The sequence below is a fragment of the Canis lupus genome, chromosome 1 (assembly GCF_048164855.1).
Source record: "Canis lupus baileyi chromosome 1, mCanLup2.hap1, whole genome shotgun sequence".
Classification (NCBI taxonomy): Eukaryota; Metazoa; Chordata; class Mammalia; order Carnivora; family Canidae; genus Canis; species Canis lupus.
The window spans coordinates 65,456,243-65,482,011 of NC_132838.1; the positions used below are offsets into that span (position 1 = coordinate 65,456,243).

Here is a 25,769-nt window from a genome sequence, read left to right on the forward strand (position 1 = left end):
TAAAGTGAGGATGCCACTGAAAGCTCCCTTCTCGCGTAGTAGGTACTCAATAATTACTGATTGACAATAAAAGCAAAAATGTATTGAGTGCTATTCATGTACTAGATCTTGTCTCTAAGGCAAAAATGCATTAGTTCATTTAATCCTTCCTCTCACCTCTGAAATGAGTTCTGTTATCCCCATTATGCAGTTGCTTAAACTGAGTTTCAAAAAAGCTATTTCGCTGATAATGGCAAAGCTAGGCTGCAAACCCACATAGGCTCCTGGAATTTTAACCATCACACCACACAGTCTCCAAAATTAACTTTTCAGAATTCCTGCTCATGAATCACTTGGTAGAGGACACAGAGAGGAATCCATCTCCGCATCACCTCGGCTCTGTCAATTGAATGAAAGGATAAATGGACGTGGTAGGCCATACAGTTTGTCCTAAGATTTCTAACACCCAAAACACACCAAAAAAAGGAAACAAATTTAATTCTATGTTCTGAAAGACACTGTGACCTTCAGAAAAAAAAAAATTCTTCAGAGAAATATAAATAGATACATGGTTTGCAGGTGCACACAGGACCAGAACACAAAATGAAAAGCTTAACAATGGAAACACCAAGTGCATATAGAATTATAACTAATCATATATTTTTCTTTAATTGTGGAGAATATTAAACAAATATTAAAATAAAACAAAATAATGAACCCATCACCCCACTCAACCATTATCAAATCATGGCAAATCTTGTTTCCTTCTTCTTTTTTTAATTTTTTTAGGTAAAAAGTAGGTATTTATTTAGAAGAAAGAAATTACATCAAATTTCAGATTTTTAAAAACTGACAAAACTAAACAAATAGTATTGTGCTTCAATTAACAGCCAGACACAGCTATGTAACAATTTTTACTAACCTATTTTTTCCTTTACTTTTTCTTTTTCAAAAGTCTATTTATTTATTTCTATCCAATTGATATAAGTTGATATAGTGTATTAATTCCAGAAGTAGAGGTCAGTGACTCATCAGTGTTATATAACACCCAGTGCTCATTACATCACATACACTCCTTAATGCCCGTCACCCAGTTACCCGACGTCCCCCCACCGCCATCCCCTCCAGCAACCTTCATTTTGTTTCCTATGATTAAGAGTCTCTTGAGGTTTGTCTCCCTCTATGATTTCGTTTTGTTTTATTTTTCCCTCCTTCCCCTATGATCCTCTGTTTTGTTTCTTAAATTCCACATATGAGTGAGATCATATGATAATTGTCTTTCTCTGATCGACTTATTTTGCTTAGCATAATATGCTCTAGTTCCATCCACATCATTGCAAATGGCAAGATTTAATTTTGATGACTGAATAGTATATATATATGATATATATCATATCATATCATCATATCATATATATATCACATATTTTTTTATCCATCCATCTGTCAATGGACATCTGACTCCTTTCACAGTTTGGGTATTGTGGACATTGCTGCTATAAACACTGGGGTTCAGGTGCTCCCTCAGATTACTACATCTGTATCTTTGGGGTAAATCCCCAGTAGTACAATTGCTGGGTCATAGGGTAGCCCTATTTTCAACTTTCTGAGGAACCTCCACAGTGTTTTCCAGAGTGGCTGCGCCAGCTTGCATTCCCACCGGCAGTGTAAGAGGGCTCCCCTTTCTCCACATCCTCTCCAACATCTGCCATTTCCTGACTTGTTAATTTTTGCTATTCTGACAGGTGTGAGGTGGTTTCTCATTATGATTTTGATTTGTATTTCCCTGATGCCAAGTGATGTGGAGCATTTTCTCATGTGTCTGTTGGCCATTCATATGTCTTCTTTGGAGAAATGTCTGTTCATGTCTTCTGCCCATTTCTTGATTGGATTGTGTGTTCTTTGGGTATTGAGTTTGATAAGTTCTTTATAGATTTTGGATACTAGCCCTTTACCCAATAAGATATTTGCAAATATTTTCTCCCATTCTGTTGACTGACTTTGGTTTTGTCGACTATTTTCTTCACTGTGCAAAAGCTTTTTTCTTGATGAAGTTCATTTTTGTCTATGGCAAATCTTGTTTCTTCTGGACCCACCACATCCTCTCAATTCCACCTGCACTATAAGATTTGAAGCCAATCCTAGACACAACATTTCATTCATTAGTATTTCACTATATATCTCTTAAGATAAGCTCTGTTTTTTTTTTTTTAACACAATCACGGTAAAATGACCACATCCAAAAACTTAATAATAGGGGTGCCTGGGTGGCTCAGCTGGTTAAGTGTCAGCATTCGGCCCAGGTCATGATCTCAGGGTACTGGGATCGAGCCCCATGTCAGGTTGCCTGCTCAGCAAGGAGTCTGTTTCTCCATCTCCCTCTGCCTCTATGCCTGCTTATGCTCTGTCTCTCAAATAAATAAATAAATAAATAAATAAATAAATAAATAAATAAATAAAATCTTTTTTTAAATAAAATTTAAAAATAGAAAATAATAATAATTCTTTAATACCTGCTCAATGTTTAAATTCTCAATCATCTCTTCAATCTCATAATTTTCAAAAATTGTTTGTTTGAATCAGAATCCAGATAAGGTCCATACATTGCAATTTATAACCACTTTTTTATTTTATTTTTTTATTTTTTTAAAATATTTTATTTATTTATTCATGAGAGACACACAGACAGAGAGGCAGAGACATAGGCAGAGGGGGAAGCAGGCTCACCACGAGGAGTCCGATGAGGAACTCAGTCCCAGGACCCCAAGATCATGACCCAATTCGAAGGCAGAGGCCCAACCACTGAGCCACCCAGGCGTCCCTATAACCACTTCTTTTTAACACAGAGAATGATTTGATTTCACTGCAATATATAATGGAAGCTGTGTTAGTCCAGGAGTAAGAAGTCATGTGGTAAAAGAGATGTGGGTCAGGTCCATTTTCATCTGCTTAACCTTGAACAAGTCACGTTCCCTCTGTCTATAAAATGAAGGAGGTGGCAAGATGATTCTCAGACAATTTTCAGAGTCTCCGTCAATGAGATAATGACTGGTCAAAGTATTCTATTATGGATGAGGGGCTTCACGATCAAAAAGCTAAATGGATCACAGATTTAAATTTACAATAGAAAAATCAATTATTGGATGTAAGTCATCAGGTCATTCATAAATAACATCTCAAGAATCTTTAAGCAATATCCTTCACACTACTTGGAGCCCTGCAGTTTGCTTCTCTTGAGTGACTACTCTCACCCATTAGTTCAACAGGCTCAATTCTGTACCACTCAATTCTAATCAGAACCAAATTTTAAAAGCCTATGATGGTTATTATTCAATATATAAATAATGTTTGGTTTCAGCTTAAAATCATGTTTTTTTTCTCTGAAGCTAAACCATTCATCTGGTAAAGGTGGACTGGAGAGGAAAGGGTGAGAGGAATACTCACTGAATTGTTATTATTATCATTTATTATTATTTAGAAGGTTGTCTTGTCTTGTTTAATCCCCAGGAAGGTTAGCTAAAACATGGCAGGAGTTGGAACCCAACATCACTGCTCCAAAACCTGTGCTCTATTCTTGTTTAGAAAATAGGAATATTAGTCTCAACTTCAGAACAATGTGATGAGGATTAAATGGGAAAAAAAAAAAAGAGAAACTTTTTTAAGTGCCTTCAAAATCATCAAGTGCTATGTTCACAAAGGGCAGAGTACAGTGGTCTCCTAAGGAATATTTTATTTGTAACTTTTAAAATGTGCAGACCCAACATTAGCATAGAGGACAGGCCTGGTTGCTTCTGTAGGCTCTCAACTAGCATCCCCCAAAATACATGAAGACATTCTTAAATTCCAATTCCATCTCCCACACACCTCTCCATCCACATGCAACTATCCTGAGCCATATTTGTCTTCTCTGGACTTTCCTCAGGACTGTCCCATGCTGTATAGGGAAAGAGGAGCCACATCGACTGTTCCACACAGCCAGCTAAGCGTATAGCAGGACACAGTCGGGAAGTGCTTTCCAAGACATTCGATTGCATTAAAATCATCACCCTTCTATTTCCCTATAAATTGAATTTCCTACACAAACGGCAAGCAAGCTGCCATAAAATCTCAATCTCCCATCTGGCAAACTCAGCATTATGCATGGATTTCTATACCATAAGTGAAGGGTATTGTCAGATTTGAACCTTCCCCAGAGAAACTGGGACACCGAGCACAATTGGAGGCAGGAGCAGCACATGCCGACCTGGGGTGTTCATTCTAAATGGATGACACATGAACTTCAAAGAGCATTTTACAATGCACTGCATAAAGGAATTCAAGTCAGGGGTGGCTGGAATTGAAAGACAAAACAAACATTTCCATTTGCTAGGTAGGGAGTGAACCAATTGCAGGGAGCCCCCCTTGTTAAATTCAGGGCCTGGAGTAAAAAGTGTAGTGAACATGCAGAGCTCATTACTGTGCTTCCTAGTAAACTGGACAAAAAGCATATTTCTGAAATGATGTTTATGACCATATCGTGTATTCTCTTAAGAGGCTGAACAGCTGCTGTCTAACCACTGTCCTAATGGAAAGCAAATTTAGGACTTTGGAAGCTTTTGGTCCTGTAGAGGATTGGGGGTCTGGCAGGGAGAGAGGGTTTCCTTCCTCTGTCTCTCTCTTCCACTCTCTCTTGTCTGTCTTGATTCCTCTGTTTTCTTTCTTTCTTCCTTCCTTCCTTCCTTCCTTCCTTCCTTCCTTCCTTCCTTCCTTCCTCCCTCCCTCCCTTCTTCTTTCTTTTCTTTTCTTTTCTTTTCTTTTCTTTTTTCTCTTTCTTTCTTTTTCTTTCTTTCTTTCTTTCTTTTCTTTCTTTCTTTCTTTCTTTCTTTTCCTTCCTTCCTTCCTTCCTTCCTTCCTTCCTTCCTTCCTTCTGTTCCTTTGCAAAGATTTTTATAGTGGATTGTTGACTGGATTATTTAACCAAATTGGTGTACAAGCCTCCATTACACCAAATATAAAAGAAACAAGAGTCTATGGATAGATGCAGAATTTTACTTTGCTCAAATAACTAAATCACTAATTGCTGCATTGCACTGTCCTCAAGAAGAACGGTGTTACCATCCTAAGAGAAAGGAAAGGGAATTCAATTTACTTTTATAAAACTTCCTAAAACTCACTGAACATTGAGTTTTCAGGCCCACGAGGGATCATCAATAAGTAAAGCATTAAAACTCATTTTTTCATTTCATTTAATACAGAGAGATATTTTGGCACTGCAGTCTGTCAAATTTTCAATATTAACCAAAAAACAACCTGCTCAGAGTATGCAACAAAGATTCAGCAAAAATAACCAATAATAGACACACATGAAGTCCAAAATGTCACAACACACAGCAGAACCCTGGTCAGGCGACAGGTGTGGTAGCCTAATGACACTGGGCTGCCTTAGGGAAGTGGCATAAACCCTTTGACAAAATGACAGGCAAAGAGTAAAGAGTGCTCAGTTCCTCTTCCAGTGACATGGTGCCACAGGGTCAACATCAGGAGAGGTGGCAACCCAGGAAACAATTCTGTGTTTATTGAAAACACAGAATTTCAACTCTATCTACATACAGCTGGAAAAATATTAAAATTCTTTTAAAAATTTTTTAAAAGAAATACTAATGTACCAACACATAGAAAACAGCAAGGCTCGAGTTTCAGTCTTTACTCCCAGGATTAAACTTGCAGTTCTTAAGTACTGAACCTATAAACTTTAAAGATGATGAAAAGGCAAAGAAACAGAGACAGGAATATATGAACCTAGTATTCCCAAAAGAAGGCTCTCAGGGAAAATCAGCATTTTAACCCAGAATAATCCTTCACATTACTACAGATGAGTATGATGGCTACCATCAAAGTGAGAGTGTGTTTGGGACTAATTGGTGTCATACACTTTCAGGGAAACTGATTGAGCCTCCCCACACCATGGAACTTTTAGATTCATCCCATTTCCTGATTTCTGATGATTGGTTCTCATCAACCAACTGTAAAGATTTGGATCATCCCAATTACATTTTGCAGTTACAAGGGACTGAGCACATCTGCAGCACAGCAGTGAGCATTGTAGACCTCAAAGGAAAGCCATCCACATGAGATCCATGATGTGTATTTCCAATGTCAAATGCAATTAATTTTTAAATGGATACTTGGATTTTAGGAGCAGTCACCCAGAGCTTTCCCTGGTGATTGCCTGAGTGATGATTTCAGCTCTGCTCATCAAGGGCAGCTGTCCCTTCCATCCATCACTCCCAGAACAACCTGACGCTCATCCCAATCTGCTCAGCCCATATGGACAAGGGTATCAAATCTATGTTTGTTCATGATCATCTCCCAAAATACGTCACTGAGTGGGAAAAACAGTGTTTGTGAGAAACAGTCTCCATTACTTTACACCACGTTTAACATTTTCTTAATTGGTCTTTGAAATGTGCAAACTTTGAGTAGAATAGATATCAGAGCACAGGGTTATCCTTCTCTATCTCCTCTGTTCGTTTGCGTAACACTAGCGGCATTTCATTAAGTAGAAGTCTCATTTAGGTTGATGCAAAATAATCCATTTTCTGCTATCATTATTTCATCATGCTGAAACTCAGAAATGGCTTAGTTCCATTTCTCTGCCCCCACAGAGGTTATCATTTCATTCACATGTGAGCTGTTTTAGATCGCAGATATTACAGGGAAGTGGTTTTCCCTAGAAGTCGTTATGAATGGTTTATTGTCCTTTTGGGACCATGTAGTCAAGATCAGAGCAGGAGTCTAAGCAGGATCGAGATACATTCGAGTATGTGTGGCCAAGTGGTGGGAAAGGACTCTCTGAAACCATTTGCCCCTGGCCTGAGGGGCCTCCTGGGGAGCAACCAGAGGCAGGCACCCTGGCTGGGGGGGGATGGTTCTGACACATCTGTTACTCTCTTACAGTTTCCCTGCCAACCCAATACCCACCCTCCCCAACCCTGAAAGCAAGAGGGTTATAAGTAGAAAGGAGGAGAGTTCTTTCTCTAAAAACTCTGTGAAACCTTGGATGACAGAAAGGGTAGCTTTAAGACTCCTCAAACCACATATAACACAGCAGTCTTCCCCAGCCCCAGAAGTCACTTCTCAGCTGGGCACTTTAGGGATTCAGAGCCCAGGATGACACTAAGCAGAGCAGGGGTGGGACCTGGAAAAAGCTGGGACAGAGATTACGGTAAATTCATGTGCAACACCCCCAGGATGCCACCAAGCATTAGAGGGAGAAGGAGGAGTTGTGCATCAGCAAGGGAAGAACACAGCCAGCAAAACTCCGAGCTGTGATGTTACGACAACCCATCCATAACCACTGGCGAGGAAGCTGGAAAAGACGAGCTTACACTGGTTGATACCCTGCCTCTCTGGACAATCAGAAGTACTGACTGGGGAAATGAGTAACAGAAAAAAAAATATATATGCTAATTTGGAAGGTTAAATTCCAATTTGGAATTGGAATTCAGCCAATTTGGAAGGTTACAATTCAGGTTTAAGAATCCAAACAACCACAGGAAACTAATGATGACCCTACTACATTTATCCAGAACTCAGTGCCGCCAAATGGTGAGTGGTGGGTGGATCGGCTACAGGTTTTCAAGGTGCTTGGTAGAAAAGGTTAGATAGACAAATATAAATATGAATGAATGGATCATGTAGCAAACTTATGCTCCAGGTGAGCTTATGATTAGATTCTGGTTCTTAGAGGTGTTCGATGTTCATCTTTTAATTTATCTGTTGGCTCTCAACACCCCCCCCCCAAAAAAAAAAAACTCCAATTGTACTGGGCAGGCCTACAGTGTCCCTGTGAGTAGCTTCTAGGACTCTCCTACCCCAAGCTATGAGGGAGAAAGTGCAGGTCCAGATAGGAAGCAATTCTATTTGAAACCCCTAGCCTAAAATTAAGCACTTTAGGTATGTGGCTGGTGCTGAATTTCAGATATAAATTTAAAATAGGAAAAAAATCATAAAAACAACACCCAGAAGGAAATGGTATGGAGTTTACAACTCAATCACCAAAAGAAAAGAGAACTAATCTGGATTACATAGCCCTCTTCAAGCATTGTGTATAAATGACAATATTAGGATAAGAGGGAGAGTAGCTCATGATATTTAATTTCATTGCTTTTAGCATGTGAATTTAATTCGGCGCTAACACGTACTGAGTGCTCCGTAAAATCCCCACATTAGTCTGTGGCTGCTCAAGATTGTTGAGAGATTTATGCTGGAGAAGAAAAAGGGATTTTTACGCAGTGAAAATCATTGTGAGGGAACAAAATAATTATGAGTTATCTTCTGGTGATATTAAAGATAAATATCTACCTGTCTACGGAATGAATCTATTTGGAAATAGGGGAAATCTACCAAATAACCTCTCGACTAACCTGTTACGTTCTACAAATTTTTAAGTTTCTGAATAAATTATAATTATGGTAACCTAAAACTTCAGATTTGCCTAACACACCTGGTGTTCTATGGTAACTTCTAACCCTTCATCAATGGAAGGAAAGCGGATTCTGGAATGGAGAAGCAATCTTGTTACAGGCAAGAATAGAAGCAGCACACTAGCCATGAAGGCGGAGGGCCCGGATTAGCACCCTGACTGTGCCATCTACCAACCAGGGGACTGTAGGCAAATTATTATTATATATTATTATATATATATATATATATTATATATCCATTATATGCTTGTATATAAGGTTTAATATGTTAAATGTCACATAATAGATATGTATAGTCATGTTCTATATAATTTAAAACTCTCCAAGTCTCATTTCTTTCACATGTAAAACACATATTGATAACCATCTCTCAAGAGATTATTCTAAAAATTAAATAGGTCCTAGGACATTAGCTTCCAGCACCTAGATCTATGTCTGGCACATATTATGCGTTTAATAAATGTTCATTATTGAATAAATGATCCAATATATACATTGCCATAATCCCTAAGCAAAAGAAAGTGGAAATTGTCGTAACCTCCTGTGTCAACTGCACTTCTGTAAACATGACGCTTTACCCAAGGATCTTGCAAGAATGTGTAATGGGCGAGCTTCGTGCTGTAGCTAGAGTCATAATCCTTGTTATTCCTACCATAGGGATCATTCGGGGAGTCTGACTTTGGGCCAGGCACTGTGCTAAGTGCTTCCCATGCTTGCCTCATTTCATCCTCACGATCACACTGGGACACAAGCAGAACTCTTCCTCTCATTTTACAGATGGGAGACAAGAGCTAAAGGAGCCTAAGGATCTTTTGCAAAGTCTCACAGCTAATTAGTGGCTGAGCTCAGAAGGAGAATGCAGACGTCTATGTCCGGAGCTCATGCTCATTGGAAAGAGCAAGAGTTTGAAGCAAAGAAGACTAGGTTTTGATGACCAGCGCTCCCTCTTCTGAATGTGGAAATACTGATATCAACTTCACTTCTCTCAGCCTAAATAGTCATATCCAAGAAAAATAAATCTTACATCACCGGTTATGGTGATGACCGAATAAATTACTGTGATTTACTTCCCTATGAACTTTGTGAATGTAGCACCATGTCCTACATAATACTTAAATCCCAAGTACTGCACGTATAGCAGATTCTTAGGAAATTCTGTTAGGTAAACAGGATTTAACAGGAATTTATTTTTTATTTTTTTTTTAACAGGAATTTAGTAAGAAATTCTGTTAGATGAATAGAATTTCTGTTTGATAAATTGGTATCCTTGCTTTGTAACTATAAATCACTTTACAAATTCCAATTATCATCATTATCAGCAACTTTACCATGTATTGACCAAGACCCTCCAGACTGTAGAATCTGAGTGATTCTCAGACTCTTCCAATGAACCTCTTCTCCTCTTCAATACAAAGGTGACTTTGAACACCGCTGCCGGTAAAATCCTGATCTAGGCCTTAAAACAGGAGACAAGTAGCTGGTCACCCTAATTACCAACAGATGATTTCAGAAATGAACCTTTTTTCTTCAAGGAAGCAGTTGAAAAATCATTATAAAAACATTCAAAATGTGGTCAACAGCAGGGACCCAGCGTGAGGCTTGAAGCAAACAGTGGAATCTTTAGAAGCCTACTTTGTGTTCCCAAGGTCAGGGGAGCAGACACAAAGCATATTGCAGCATTTAGCCACCCCAGGAGCCAGAAGCACTCCTTCAGCTATCTTGGGCTTGGCAGGAAAAGGGATTATAATTAAAAAAAAAAAAAAAGAAAGAAAGAAAGAAACAAGGAAAGTGATATTGCCCGTAATATAAATATCACCCCCACTATAGGCTATATCAGATACAACATCTCACCTACATAAAATAACCTATTTGCAAAACATAATTTGTCAAATATCCCCTATTCTGAGATAAGCACATGAAACTAGGGCTAAATGTAGCCCGAGGCAGGGTGCCCCAAGAGGTGTGGGTCACCTACCTTGATGCTGCAGTAAGTGCGTCCCTGGGCTTCAGTTTCTTAGAGCATGTAGCAGATATTCCAAGGGTTTGCTTGGCAAAATCTAGAAAAGACCCAGCACCTCCCCACTCTGTTTATGTGAATAAATATGCCAAACAAGACAAAGACTGAAAAACACATCAGAAGGAGTTTACATGAGAAGTAATTTGGCATATGGTTTCACTTATAAATCCATCAGTATCAGTCAATTCTTTCACTTAAAAATATCTTCCATGATAGGATTCTGAACACAAAATAGGATAGACTAGAGGGAAAAAGATTTATCTGGGTCAGAAGTTTCTTCTGACCTGGATGACGTGCTACTTTGAAAACAAAAATAAAAGGACACTGCATTTCTAAATTCTTTCATGGAAATAACTACGGCATACGTCAGTGCGTGTGTGTGTGCATGCACGTGTGCAAGCATAGGCAGCACGTATATGGGTAAGGAGAATATCAGCCTAGGAATTAGGTCCCTGAAGCTCTGTTCCTGGCTCTACGTCAGTCCCTTTCAACTTCTTCATTCAAGATCACTGTCACACCATTCAAATTGGACATGAATCATGTTCCAAGCATTCCCACGTAGGCTACCTCACTTAATCCCCTCATTATTACCCCCATTTTGTAGATGAAAAACAAAAAGCAAAACCTGATCCACAAGAAGCCTAGTGCTAGATGCAGAGAAGAGCATAGGATGTGAAGTGAGAAGACAGCGCCCATCACCATCCCACCCTACACAGCTGTTTGGTCTCTAGTTTAACTTCTTCTATGAAAAATGCATCCTGGCACACTATAAATACTCTGTGAATAAGGGCTCTGCTTCCTTCTGTCCTCTGCTCAAGGGCACAAAACTCTTGAGTGTCAAGGCTAAAATTCAAATTCAGATCTGTTGATTTAAACGTCAACAAATAATCTTTTTTCTGTGGAGGGGGTGACAAGGTTTGCCCTAGACAGGAAGGTGACTCAGAGTTAGCCAAGAACAGAGAATGGGGAGGGCTCAGAGGCAGGGAACCAGCAAAGAATTGTGAGGCAATCCCTGGGCTGTCCTGTCCACCTCCAGTGAGTCATGGTTTAACAGCCTACGAGACACTATTTGCAAATTACATCATTTTTAACATCTCCTTTTTTTGCTGAATATGAAATTATATCTGATTTGAATATGGAGCAGCAGGATTTTGCAAAGACTCAGACTAAGGAGAACTGTTGCTCTAAAACATATTCAAAACACAAATTATGCATATTATTTTACAGAGACCTTAACTCCCCATTCCATCTCTGGAAATGGTAAAATAAACTCAATCCCTGCAAATAACAGAAAAAAAGTATCAGCCATATAAGGTACACCACATTTAGGCAGCCACTGTTAACGTTTTGGTGTATTTATGCAGCCATGTGGAAAACAGTAGAAGAGTCCTCAAAAAGTTAAAAATAGAACTACCCTATGATCCAGGAATCACACTACTGGGTATTTACCCAAAGAATACAAAAACAAAAACTTAAAGGATACATGCCCCCCTATGTTTACGGCAGCATTATTTATAATAGCTGAGTTATAGAAGCAGCCCACATGTCCATGGATTGATGAGTGGATAAAGAATATTCGATATATTCCATTTTATACATAATGGAATATTACTCGTCCATAAAAAAGAAAGAAACCTTGCCATTTGCAATGACATGGATGGAACTAGAGAGTATAAGTCTAAGCAAAATATATCAGTCAGGGAAAGACAAATATCATGTGATTTCACCTATATGTGGAATTTAAATCACAAAACAAACAAGCAAAGGAAAAAAGAGAAAGGGGCAAAGCAAGAAACAGATTCATAATTATAGAGAACAAACTAGTTACCAGAGGGGACGGGGTGGGGGAAGGGTTAAAGAGGTGATGGGATGGGGAAGGGGGGCTCCTGGGTGGTTCAGTTCCTTAAGCATTGGACTCTTGGTTTCAGCTCAGGTCATGATCTCAGGGGTGGTCATGATCTCCACACTAGGCATGGAGCTTGCTTTCAAATCTCTCCCCACCCTTGCACATGCTGTCTTTCTCAAAAAAAAAAAAAAAAAAAAAAAAAAAAAAAAAATATATATATATATATATATATATAAAATCTAAAAATAAAAGTTGATGGGAATTAAGGGATGTACTTGTCATGATGAGCACCAACTGATGTATGGAATTGTTGAGTCACTGCATCGTACACCTGAAACTAATATGACACTGTATGTTAACTAACTGGAATTAAAATCAAAACCAAAGAAAACCATTTTGATGCATTTACTCTTTTTTGATGCATTCATATATTTCATACTTGCATAGAGCAAGTAGCATATATATAAATATGAAACTGGGATCCCACTATAGAGCCTTGTACTCTTCTAAACGAACTTAAATTGCTTCTTAATGAAATTTTCCAGATTTCGATCCCCTATTGTTGGATGTGTTGGTTATTTCCAATTTCTTTATCATTATAATCAATGTTGCGATGAGCACCTTTACACATAAATTTGGCAAAGCCTTTCTCAACTTTCAAGAAGATGTTGTAGGTACATTTAGGGCATGTTATGAGTGTCTACTGTGTGCCAAATAGCAAAATCTTACAAGATAATCGGTGACTAATAGTCCTTTTTACAGATGTGAAAACTGAGGATTAAGGAATTTGCCCAAGTTCACACAGAAATAATAGAGCCAGGAGTCGCCAGGCCTGCCATGACTAACATTCTCTCTCCTCAAAAGGAGATTTTTCTCCACATCAGATGTGGTGTGGAGGACCTGTCCAGTTAGAGAGTCCACCTGGGATGACCTGGGAAGACTCGGGAATGTGGAGTTGTCCTTGGTTGCTCTGAGCTCAGGGCTCATCAGCATGCAGCAGCCTCGCCTGTCAGATGCACCAAATAGACCCGAGTCCCCCTGCTGACGACAGGAAGGACGTTTACTTCGAGATTCCTGACAACACACAACCTAATAAAGCCACACTGCAGGTGATGCTGCAGGCTCTTCCCCTAACAGTGACCTTTCATCTTGTGGCTTAAGAACACGTATCTTTCTTCACTAAATTTATTTTCCTCCCGTTTGTGCACACTCTTGAATTTGCCAGATATGCCGCGGAGTTGACCAGCAACAGTTAAGCCCAGTGGGGAAACACACAAGAGCTCAATAATTAGTTTTTTTTTTTTGGGGGGGGGGGGGGGCACGTAAGAGTTTCCAAATTTACAAATTTACAAAAATGTCTAAAGAAACAAAATTTTTAACACCCCACTTTCTTATGAAAATTAGACTTCCGTGTTCACGTAACGAGGAAGGGTGCAGACAAAAATGGTAGAGCGGATCCCAGAAAGTGACCTTGCAGTCTCCAGAACTGAGGACAGGATGCGTAAACGGGAGTGAACAACATGGAAGTGGTTTTAATAGGGGTGGTCGTGAAAGGGGGAAGCGGCCTGCAGCCACCGGGGCGGAGGCTTGGTAGGATGGCAGGGCCTGGCGGTAACGGGATACACTGAAGAAGGAAAACTCAAGATGAGTATCAGAGAAGACTTCCTGGCGGTGAGCTCTGCTGGATGAGAGAATGCCCTCCCCAGAGAAGGGCGGGAAGCTCCCTCACTGGGGACCCTGGAAAGCAGACAGAGCAAAACAGCAATGGCCATGCTGAGGGAAGAAAGTCTGCAGACTTCCAGAGGATGGACCGGATAACCTGCAAGGCCTTTTCTATCTGGAGTTACTTTGATTACAGTAATATAATCCTTCAGGGATGTAGGAGAGGTGGTAGGGGGTGGGGTGCTTTCAATTTTTGAGTGAACTTAATTCCGATGGAAGGTGCTAGACTGACATCCTGAGACAAAAGCTCTCTATTCCTCCATACAACATTGACAGAGATATGTTTCCCCACCGGGCTTTACCAAATGTGTCCCCAGTCCAGGCATTAAAGGAGAAGGAAAGCTGTGTCCTTTTACCCCTTGACTCCTGGCTTCTCCTCATAGCTTCACAACCACAAAGGGGTTATTAGTTTTAGACATTGGCCCTTAGACCGAACACCCTGCCTCTTCCGTCCCCCCTCTCACAACTGAAATGCTACATTTTGAAGGCACCACGTAGAATTTCCTAATGTATCCATCTGGGAAGCATTAAAATCAGCAAACCACTTTCAACGGATGGTGTGTGGCAGTGGCCTTATTCCCCCTTTGTCGCTCTCCTTCATGGACGGATGTAAGGAGGACGGATGGGTAGACAGACGGACTGTGGTATAACTCCTACACGCCCTCTCTGTCTCAGTCTTGAACAGGAAGGAGTTTTCAACCTAGCATCCTATGCCCTCTCCATTCTTCTTTGTCTTCCATCTCCTTCCACACCTTTCCTTCCAAAGAATAGTTTTTGTCCTTCCCTTAAATTTGTTTGGAGCATACCGGAATGAAAGGGGTCAGTTAGGAAAAGCTGGAGTATAGACCTTTGCCCAGTTAATTCAGATCTCTCGTACTGTCTCATGCAGCTCTCCTGAATTCCTGGTTTCTTATATTCTTTACCTGAATTTTTGCAGAAGTAACTGCAACGTGCTGGCAAAGTTCTGAGCGTAATCCAAACAGTGACATTCATCTGACACCCAGCTCTTTGATTTTTCTCTGCAAAGAATGTGTAACTTTGGGTGTTTTGCCTTCTGTATCTCTCTCTTGCCTGAGCCAGACATCACTGGCTTATCCATGTAGTTACCCAGCTCCGTATTATACGAAGCCTTGGTGTCCCTATGTCCCAATGTAGATATTTTACCTGCTTTTCTAGAAGGGTATGAGAGCAGAATGCCTGCTGCCTTTTCCACTATGTTGAGCTGTGCAGACCTGACCGGCCATGCCTCCCATCCAGGGGGATGCAAAATCTTCGACTCAAGCAAGTGTAAGAGGTGTGATTGAGCCTACCCTGGGTCTCCTTCTGATCTCAAGGACACTAAGCATAAAGGGGAAATCCAGTTTGGACGGCTCCCCCTACCCCCGCCATTTTGCATGGTGATTGTTAACAAAATCCCCTGCATGTTCTGACAATAAGCATATTCAATTACTAATTTCCTATAGAAAGTTTCTCTTACACTTCAATGAACTTGGCTGAAAACAAGGCCTGACATGTGGCCCCACAAGGGTTCATATGGCGCCTTAGCTGGTGCTTGCCCACAGAGGTTGGAACTTGTTTTTCCCCCTCTATGTTTAAGTAATCAAACGAACATCTACTCAATGAGACAGAGAGAGGCTGAATTTGTCAGGAAGTAGTTGTTACCTTTGATTTCCTGCTCCTTCATTGCAGACAAAAGCCTGCTATATAGTTACCTCCAATTGGCGTATGGTGTACATTGCAGACCACAATGTAGGTGAGTAATGAATCCTATGAGAATCTGAGTGACCTGACCCAAGACCCCACTCACAAGTGGGCAGACAACCTGGAGCCTGTAAACACATTGTTTTTAAGTTAGCAAAAGGCAATTTTAAAAAACTAAAATCACAGAAAAAAAGAGAACACAATTCCTCCAACGAGAGGAATGATTATTTTCATGGCTAATAAGAGGAGAGCGATTCAACGCATACCATGCCCAAGGGCAAGGCATGGTCGGATATAAGAAATGCAGTAAAATAATTACCTCCTTGTATCCACCTACTGCCACAAGGTCTCCTGCTTCAGAACTTGTGTATCTCCACACCTAAACCAGCTAGCAAGAGATAGTTTCCTTGAAAAAGTACCTGACGTAAACCTGTAATATAGTAGAGCCAATGATAACCTCTCCATAACCCCTGGAATAAATGTATCGCTCTATCTGCAGACACTCAGCACATTGACTCCCTTGTACTTCCAGCACCGCAGCTGAGTTATCACTAGGTGGGTCCTTCAAACCTTAAACAGGAGTGCAGTCTGCCAAGAGTGCCTCTCCTGAACCCCAGGACCACAGCCCTCCCAGGATGAAGCTGAGCTAGCCCAGTCGGTGCGCTGTCGGCAAGCAAGCTCTCACACATGGAGCAGGGGGCCTGAGGCCTTGCACGTCTCTGTCTAGCCCACGGCACGGCTAAGGTGGCATCCTGGGTCTTTTACACAGGGACCAGGTTCTTGGCCAAAAGGACCTGATGCCTTTCTTTGTGCTCAATTATTTTCATATGGCTTTTATTTTCATTTTAACTCCCTTAAGAGGAGACCTCCCATTCAGCTGGGTCTCCTACGTAGTAAAGAAGTGCTTATTCTGAACAAATAAAGTAAGTCATAGGCTCATAAAGAGTTTTTCTATTGCCCCAGAGCCCCTTCATACCCATATACTGAACCCACATCAATATAACCCCATTCCAATATAACTTGGAACGCCAGGGCCGATTCTGGATGTGAAGGAGCTACGTTCTCTCAAAGCCTTTTTTTTTTTTTTTTTTAATTTATTTATGATAGGCACACAGTGAGAGAGAGAGAGAGGCAGAGACACAGGCAGAGGGAGAAGCAGGCTCCATGCACCGGGAGCCCGATGTGGGATTCGATCCTGGGTCTCCAGGATTGCGCCCTGGGCCAAAGGCAGGCGCTAAACCGCTGCGCCACCCAGGGATCCCTCTCAAAGCCTTCTTGATTTGAACTCTGACTAAGGGGATCCAGGAAATCTTATCTTCCCAAGCTTCCCAAGATACCACCTGCTCCATGTCTTAATTTGAATTTTTTTCCCATGAAACCCTAAGCATAACAAGAAGATCATGGTCAGAATGTTCATGGCTGGCAAACCAACAGTCCACTTGTCCTCTCCCATTATAGCCCAAACGTAACCATATTCAAATTCCCACCCATAGTTTTTCTACATTATTTCACAGAAATAGCTTTTAAAACTTCTTTTATTTTATGAAAATAGCTTTCCATTTTTTTTCCTAGGACACTTGAAGCATGAACACACACACACACACACACACACACACAGTCTTCCTTTTAAAGTCATTCTTCCTTAAAACAACCATTACATTTATGGTCATAGTTTTGTGGAGAGAGCTTGGCTGGGTGGTCCATCTCCGATCCCCTTGGCATCCTCATGGGGTTGCTGGGAATCAAGCCTCCCCTTCTCTGATGATATTTCACTCAAATGTCTGCTGCCTCAGTTCTCCTTGGTCTCTTTCCACACGGTGTCTCCAGGACCACTCCATGCGCCTTGGACTTTTCATGAATGATGGTCTTGAGATGTGCTTCTTATAGAGCAGCTTAGAGTTGCAGGATAGATCATTCCAGATATCCCAAATGTAAGCTGCTAAGGCTTCTTATGACTGAGCCTCAGAAATCCCAGAATATCACTTGTACCATAGTCCATTAATCTAGCAAGTCACAAAGACCAAACCAATATCAAGGGGATGGGAGAAATAGTTTTCAGCTCCTAATAGGAGAATTCACTGGGAAGGGGAGACATCAATTGGCCATCTTGGATATGAATCACCCACACTTTCTCCATTGGTGTCACATTTCTCCACAAAGGAGTGAGAGCAATGCTTCTTGTGCCTCAGTTTCTTACAAAGTTTTATTTTTAAAAGCTCTTTCTCTTTTTTTTTTTTACATGTAGCTCCACCTATTCATAATGGAAACCCATGAGAAGCTGGACTTGATTTTTTGTATATGAGTGACAAACACTATATTTTACTTGGAAACTCTTCCCTACTGATAATGTGTTCTAGAACCAAGTTGTCTATAGAGCTTGTTTTTACCCAAAATGACAAGTGCTCATCCAGGATGCTCCTCAGTTGCCTCAGGCTTCTGGAAGGTCCATTTTCCAGGTGACCTTTGCCAGGTCACTGAACCCGCCTAGACAGTATGGATCCCAAATGGCTACTACAGCCTGGGCTCAAGCTGAGACCCCTGCTACACAAGTTAGCCCAGCCTACATTCTGGCACATAAGAGACGCCCAGCAAGTGTTAGTTCCCATCCTCTTTCCTTCACTGACTATGCACTAAGACCTGTGCTAAACATTGAATTATGACTCTCACACACAGATGATAAAAGTGAGACTCATCAAAGTGAAGAGGTCCACCATGTTCTTATAACCAGAATGTACTGGAATCGAACCTCAAACCCAGTTCAGCTCCACCATCAAAGTGCGTTGACTCCTTGAATTCAAAGGTATAGAATAGCAGAATCTTCAAGGGAAAGCAATTTATCAGTAAGAAAAATGGGATACTGGGGTTGGCAGAGACAGGCGTTGAAATAGAGGTGGTGTGCTATAAAATCACACTACCCCTCACCAGTCTGGCTGGGAGCCAGACTTATATTCCCCAGAAATATCATTCCAGAGGACTGACTCCTGCAGAGGGTGTTCTTTCTGTTTGCAGAGGAAAATATCAGTGACTCTGGTAGATAATTTTTAGCCTCGTGCGGCCCACTCTAGCTCCCTTTTCATCCCTGACATCCTGCTTACAGTTCATGGAATGCAGAATTCCATCTAGCCCTGTTCTGAGACTGCCCCCCCAGGGACGTCACTGCTGTGTATCAGTTACTAGGTGTGGGTTTCCTTTTGCACCAGCTTGTCTGCCTTCCCAGGGATGAAATGAAGATTTCCCCGAGGAGCAAACCCAACATCATTGCCTCTTGCCTGGTCAGCTTCCCTGGAACGCCAGTGGCAGACTCTGCTTCCAGCAACAACAGGCTGCGTATCCATAACAAAGGCGGCAGGACGCTGTGATCTGGCTGTCTCCAGCTCTGTCATTTAGCCAGGATGGTTTCCGAGCCTTGCCCCAGAGACCTAAGCCTCTGGTCTTTGGTGGCCCTACCCCGGGTGTACACTTATGAGTCAGCAGACAAGATGAGCCTAGGTTCCCCTCTCCTGGACTCCCCAGGTCCCTGCCACCCATGCTGATTAAAGGTTACTTCCTTTACTGAGATAGCCAGAGGACATCTGCGAGGAGGGTAAGTGACCTTGGACCACGACCCTATAGATAGATCACTTTTGAGAGAAAAGTTTATAAACACTGTCCAGAATCACAGCATTCTTATACTGTCCTGGAGCAAGAACTAAACAAGTGCTTTCAATTCTGTGACGATTTCATTTTAAATTATAAAATAAAGAATACTGTACTCATTTAGATACATGGTACTGATTAATATGTACATGTTGAAATTCCGGAGAGAAGTCTGAGAATTCGGCCCTTGAATTAATTATTCCTTTCTAGAGAAATATACCCAGTAGGATCCAGTATAATAACAATAAAAATAGCTCTAACTATGCAGACAACAATATGGATCAGAAAAAATAATAATAAAGAAAAAAGAATAATAAAGACAATTTAAGTAAGTTTGTGAATGATGTTATTGAATTAGTGATAATCTTTTTAAGGATGATAATGGTGTTATTAAAGAAAATACTCTTACTCTTGGGAGAAAGCATGCTGAATGAAGCATTAAAAGGTGAAATGTCATAATATTGATAGCTTACTTTCAGTAAGGTTAGCAAAAAGCAGAGAGAAAGAGAAGGTATAGCAAGTTGTTAACAGATATTCATTGCACTATTCTTTCAATTTTTTATGGGTTTTAAATGTTTCAAAGTAATATATATATTTACTTTTATGTGTAAATACGTATTTACATATATTATATATTTATATATCCCATAATACTTAATGGTTAAATGTGGATTTATATGGATTTATAATAATCTAACAAATTCTTGATTTTCATGATTTATTCCAGTTTTTAACTAATAAGAACAAGCTCCGAAAACAACTCTTGTAGTTGCTTGCACATACTCTTAATTACTTATTTTGTATAAATTACTAGAAGCAATTGTTCAAGTTTATTGACATTTTAAAAGTCTTGGTACTATCGGTGACAGTACAATTATTTGATTTAGCTCTAAAACTTTTCTGTGGCTGTTAAGCCCCAGGCCCTACTAATTCTCTTTAAAATGATTTCATTTGTCAAATGATAAGACTTCTAATGCTGGCATTCTATTTCCTAGGCTATTTATTAAAATCAGTGCTCTCAGTCCTTGACAGCATCTAGTAACTTTTTGTGCATAAGCATGGACATCGCAGTCTCTACCCAAAATTGCTTTAGTTGTCTCCTTAAGTCACCTACAGAACTTGGGGTTGTCACATTCCATGTGCTGTCCATCTGCTTTAATAATATCTACCTGAATTATTTGCAGCCACATATCTGCAGTCACTGTTTTCAACACATGCGGTGCTACCTTGGCTCTACCAGAAGCTAAACTCACGCAGTGTGTGCCACAGTCACTGACACTAGGTGAGACACCTCCCTGGAGGAGATAGTCTGAGTCCTGTTATAGAAATATCACAGCCTTGACCGCCGTCCCAAGGATTCACTACTTAACACTCATTATGTGATACACACATCACTAAAATAACACTTATTAAGCAGCCCTAAACTGCACCTTAGCCAGTCTCCAAGCGGTTCCCAGGAAGGTTTAGTCTATTGAATAAGCCACACTTACTGTTACAACACATCAGATGTGGCTGATTCACTTGTGCCCTCACTCTCTCTCTGTCTCTGTCTCTCTCTCCCCCAGCTCCCTCTCTCCCCCCACCATACACATTTTCCCCACACTCAAGCATGTGGAGAATATTTTCCAGGACCTCACTTTGGCCAAGTGACCAAAAAGGAAAGGAAAGTCAAGAAAAATAGACATAATCCTTTTATGTAGTATATTTTCTGCCACCAGAAGTGAAATAGTTGACCCAAGAACCCAAGCAAATGCTGTTTTAGCTGGATCCCTTTCAAGTAATAATGATCAACAAATCTTCAAATAACTAGAATAAAAGTTACCATTTATGGAAGCGCAGAGATCAACTCATGCCCACTTCATGCTTCTCACAAGTTGCAGGATCAATATTTTCTGTTACTGGTTCTACTGTGGTACCCAAGCCCAGATCACGTTGACTAATAACATAGAGTTCATCCAAAGAAAATAGATAATGAATTCTATTCAAACTTTTAATCCCCTTCCAGAGCAATTATTTTTCTTAGGCGCTCATGGGAATAGTTCCAATGCCTCTTTGTGGTGGCTTGGCTGCTCCCCTCATGCTAAAAACACATGGGCCCTGGTTCTTCCATTGACTCATATGGTTCAACACATTTATTTCCTAGATATGGAGCCATGATGGAACATTCCTTATGGTGAGGCAGTGTGTAGGGAGCCCACAGGAAATGTGGATCCCGGCAGGGCGTGCAGGGGGCCTGGATCACCCACACAGGCTGTGTAACCTCAGGCAAAGCTCATAACCTCTCAGAACCACAGATCCTACATTTACGCTCTGGCCGCCATAATTCAAATCTACAAAGCTCCTACATGCAGGAGGTGGAAAACTACAAAAATTCTACAATGTTGATTATTTTGACAGACATTATATAAAAGAAAATAGTACATTCAGATGGTTTTCTGGTCTATTTTTAAGAAAAAATTAGCTAACCTAAGACCCAAGAAGGGCCTTATTTGAGGTTACCATTAAGTGATAAGTAAGAAAGGAAAATTTTAGGCTACAGAAAACTGGTTGAAAATGTTATCAATAAAAAATAATTTTTAATACATGTGCTATTTTTTTTACATGTGCTATTATCTTCTTATATGAAACCAAAAGATAAGCACGTCAATAATCTTTCAAAGCCTCAGAGGTACATTTATTTGACTTCTTAGGTCAGTGTTCAGTGGGAGACCATATTCTGGATCCTTCTGTCAGAGACTATACATTACCTGGCTGTGCCCAAGGTCTGGAGTCCAGCCACAGCAAGAATGGCCTCCAGCCATTCCATATAGAAGCTGCGTGACTTTGGGCACTTACTTTACCACTCTGAACTTGTTTCGTTTTTTTAATCTACACAATAGGGATATAAATCTCTTTTTTTGTGCATCATGTGGCTGATTTTTATTCAGAACTGATATTCTCTCCCCAGTTTGGAATAACTCTTAAGGACTACTCCAGCTTCAGAACTCCCAGTAGGAGGAGCCAAGGCTTTTACCATGAAAGCACAATTCCTATCTTCTCTGCCTAATCTTGCTTTCCTTCTCTCTCAAATGGGTTGTTCCCAAGGGCACTTCCCAACACACCAAGTGGACATAAATCTCAGCACTTCAGAATCTGTCTCCAGGGAACCCAAACTATAACACCCTTGTTCCACAAATAAAGAGAAAATATCTTTACCATAGAGGCTCATGATGCTAGCTATACCTCTTAGAGGTCATCACAACCAGGATAAACAACGAGAAACCCTTGGTGGTTGAGTTTCTAGCTCCTTCAACACCTTCTGCTAAGCGGTCTACCTAGAGTAACTGAGGTAGATATGACATCGTCTGCCGTCAACAGGTCCTCACTCCTGGAAGCAATTTCAGTGTTTACTCTTTTCTTTAGATTTGCCTCCCCGTCCTAGATCATTGATTCTCGCTTTACCTTCCAAATACGCAAACCACCCATGTGACCTATCTTGGTGTGGCCTCAAAATTGAGTCACTGTCAATCTTCTGCAATCATATGCCTGGCTGTGGCAACACTTGCTCTGACTTTACTTCTCATGCAAGCTCTGTATGCCATAATCAGCCCCATTTCATTATTGTCTCAATCCTCGATCAAAGATCAGGGAGCTACCCAACACCGGGAACAGAAAGACTTCAAGACTGATTTCAGACTTCAACTGGCTCAGGAACAAGTGCCTCAAACACGAAGTATGAAAGTCATTTTTTAAAGAATGCCAAAGAACTCCCTAGTGGCGTATAAATCCCTCTATCTGGAATCGGCGCCTTTAGAACTATATTTAACGCATGGTATTAACTCCCCCCATTTTACCACTAGTTTATGTCTAGTCTCTTTGGAATCTGGTTCTATCAGCGACAAGAAAACTATGGAAATGTCTCGGAGGTGTTGCTACTATTCACCTTTACCACTGCTTCTGCATTCCTAAAGATTCCAAGTGCCTCAGTCCATGAGGTGATAGCAGATGGTGACCAGCTAGACACCCTCTGCTAGAGCTGCTAACTGTGCTCAGGGTTTTCCAGAGAAAAGTGAAAGTCAAGTGTAAAGATGAAGCGCCCCCTTGACAGTGCTCACCTTGGAGAATAGAACCTTAGAAGCCCATGTGCTGCCAACTGAGCTCTCAACTTGTGGGATTCAATAACGACACAGACAGGACACTAGTAGATGCAACTTGTTTTTAAAAGGCATTAGAATATATAGACTTATAAATAAATGTCACTATGGTCTGATCTTCATCCTGGAAGTGCTTTTGTGAACACTAACTTATTTTTCCTTCTGTTCTTGCCCCGCCAAAAGGGAGTTGTCCTGCTGAACTCACTTCATGACTGAGTCAGATCCATCCAAGAAACAATATTTTGAACAATGTCGTGGCGGTTATAAATGTCTTATTGTATGTTTTCCCTCATAACTCTAAACAAAGAAATTCCAACATTTCTAGCTTGACTTTTTTTTTCTTTTTTTTTTTTACTTGAATTAGTCCCTCCCTCTCCCTCCCTCTCTGCCTCTCTCTCTCTTATTCGCTCTCAACAAATTTCTTAGGAGGTCAAGATTTTTTTTTTTTTAATCATTTCTGGTAGGTAACAAAAGAAACCTAAGTGTACTTGAGTGAATAAGATGTAAATGTATATGTTGTATGCATATCATGGCACCTTTTCAACTAAAGTAAATATTTTCTGTCTCTTTAATATTTCTTGTTTCCCTAATTTGCCAGTGTTACATGATAGGAACCCATCAGACACAGAACAACTGCTTGAGTATAGTTTGAATAGGACTAAGGAGCCATTATTACTGTGTTTAAGATCACCCCGGATCAAGAATCAAAACTAACATATGATTAATGAAGCTAAGGGAGGCTTAATAAGATACATTTCTATCAGTCATAGGTTTAAACTGTGTCTGACTCTCCTAAATTTAGATAAAGCCTAACTAAAAATGAACATTCCTGAATGTTTCAATTACATTTTGCTTCTAGTTTGGCCAGAAATGGTTGTAAAACTTTTCTTTGATTCCTCTCCAAATCCTCTGTATATAATTCATCAAGTATTCAAAATTAAATAAATATTATATAGTCCTGACTCTGATAAATGTGAATTGATTGCATTTACAAGATTACATTTCTTATTCCTGCTAATATAATGTTACATCAATAGTTTTGAGTAATGTACATTCTCTTGTTGATCGGGATTTTGTGCCTTTCATTATTTTTAATTAGGAACAAACTAGAGAGAAAAACTTTGAAATAATCTTTGTCCTCCCAACCACTCCTATAATTACATGTTTATAATTATAGGAAAATATTCTTAGAAACCAACTTGGGTCAATCTTGGGGAGTTCTAGAAACATTTCACAACTTTTTGAAATGGAAATAATAATTAATTTACAGTAAATGTTTGTTTCTTCATGCCTGAGTTTCAAGTATCTCTCTGAGGGCAGAGCTATAGAAAAACAAGGTTTAAGAAATTTTAAATAGCTCAATTTTTAAAAATATCATTAATAGCTAAAATTCGGTGTTTAATTCTGCATCTGGGTTATAAGCTACCATAGGGGTGCCTAAGAGAGGCAACATGGTATACCAGAAGGAGCAACGGCACAGGAGTCAGGGACATGTGCACATGACGAGGGACCCCGGCCATGAACAAGTTATGAAAGCCAGCTAAGTCACTTAACTACTCTGAACTTGCTTTCCAGAGGCCTCCTCCTGCTTCACCATTCTGCAACTCCCTATTTGCTTGACCAACCGTACTGAGTGCCTAGTACCGGCAAATTTGCTTTGAAGGGATGATCTGTTACATTGCCCTGTTCCATATGATGCTGACACCAAACATTACACTACACTTCTCACATCATCTCCTTGAATCCTCTATTTTGAGGGACAGACCAAGCATCACCAAGCTCAGTTTTGAGTGAGTAAAGCGAGCAACACAACAACTAAGTGACTCATCCAGCACCAACACAACTAGTTCAAGAATTCAGGTCTTCAGAGCCCAACAAAATGACCTCTTTACTCGAGCATGCTTTGCATAAATAAAAGTACCTGGCTGTATTACTGCCCTCTTGTTTCTTTCCCGTAAGAGCTTGCATCAGCTGTCCACGTGTTTTAGGAAAGCTGCTGACAGTTATTTGCACAGGACTTGAAATCTGGGCTGTGGCTTGATCCCAGCCTCTCCTCCAACATCCTAGGTGACCTTGAGCTAGTGATCCACCCATGAAATAAAGATCTACACCCCTGAGGATACTCTTGGCGTTAGGCTGTGTTACTGCCTGGGTATGTTATGAGGGAAAATGTTTGTGGAGTCATTGAACTCATGAGGGAAGGGGAATAAAAACAATAAGCTTTATAAATAGGCTCCTACCAAAGTTTTTTCAAAAGAAAAAGTGAGGTT

General features: G+C 40.4%; 2 long non-coding RNA genes across 2 annotated transcripts in view; one reads left to right on the plus strand and one right to left on the minus strand.

Moving 5' to 3' along the window:
• Nucleotides 1–25,769, minus strand: part of LOC140637022 (uncharacterized) — a 105,892-nt gene that overhangs the window by 17,752 nt on the left and 62,371 nt on the right. The gene's annotated exons all lie outside the window — the stretch shown is intronic.
• The window catches only part of LOC140637019 (uncharacterized), a 49,894-nt gene continuing 31,503 nt past the window's right edge, over nt 7,379–25,769 (plus strand). Inside the window, exon 1 of the long non-coding RNA XR_012034270.1 lies at nt 7,379–7,566. This is a non-coding gene — a long non-coding RNA (uncharacterized lncRNA). The remainder of the gene's footprint in view (nt 7,567–25,769) is intronic.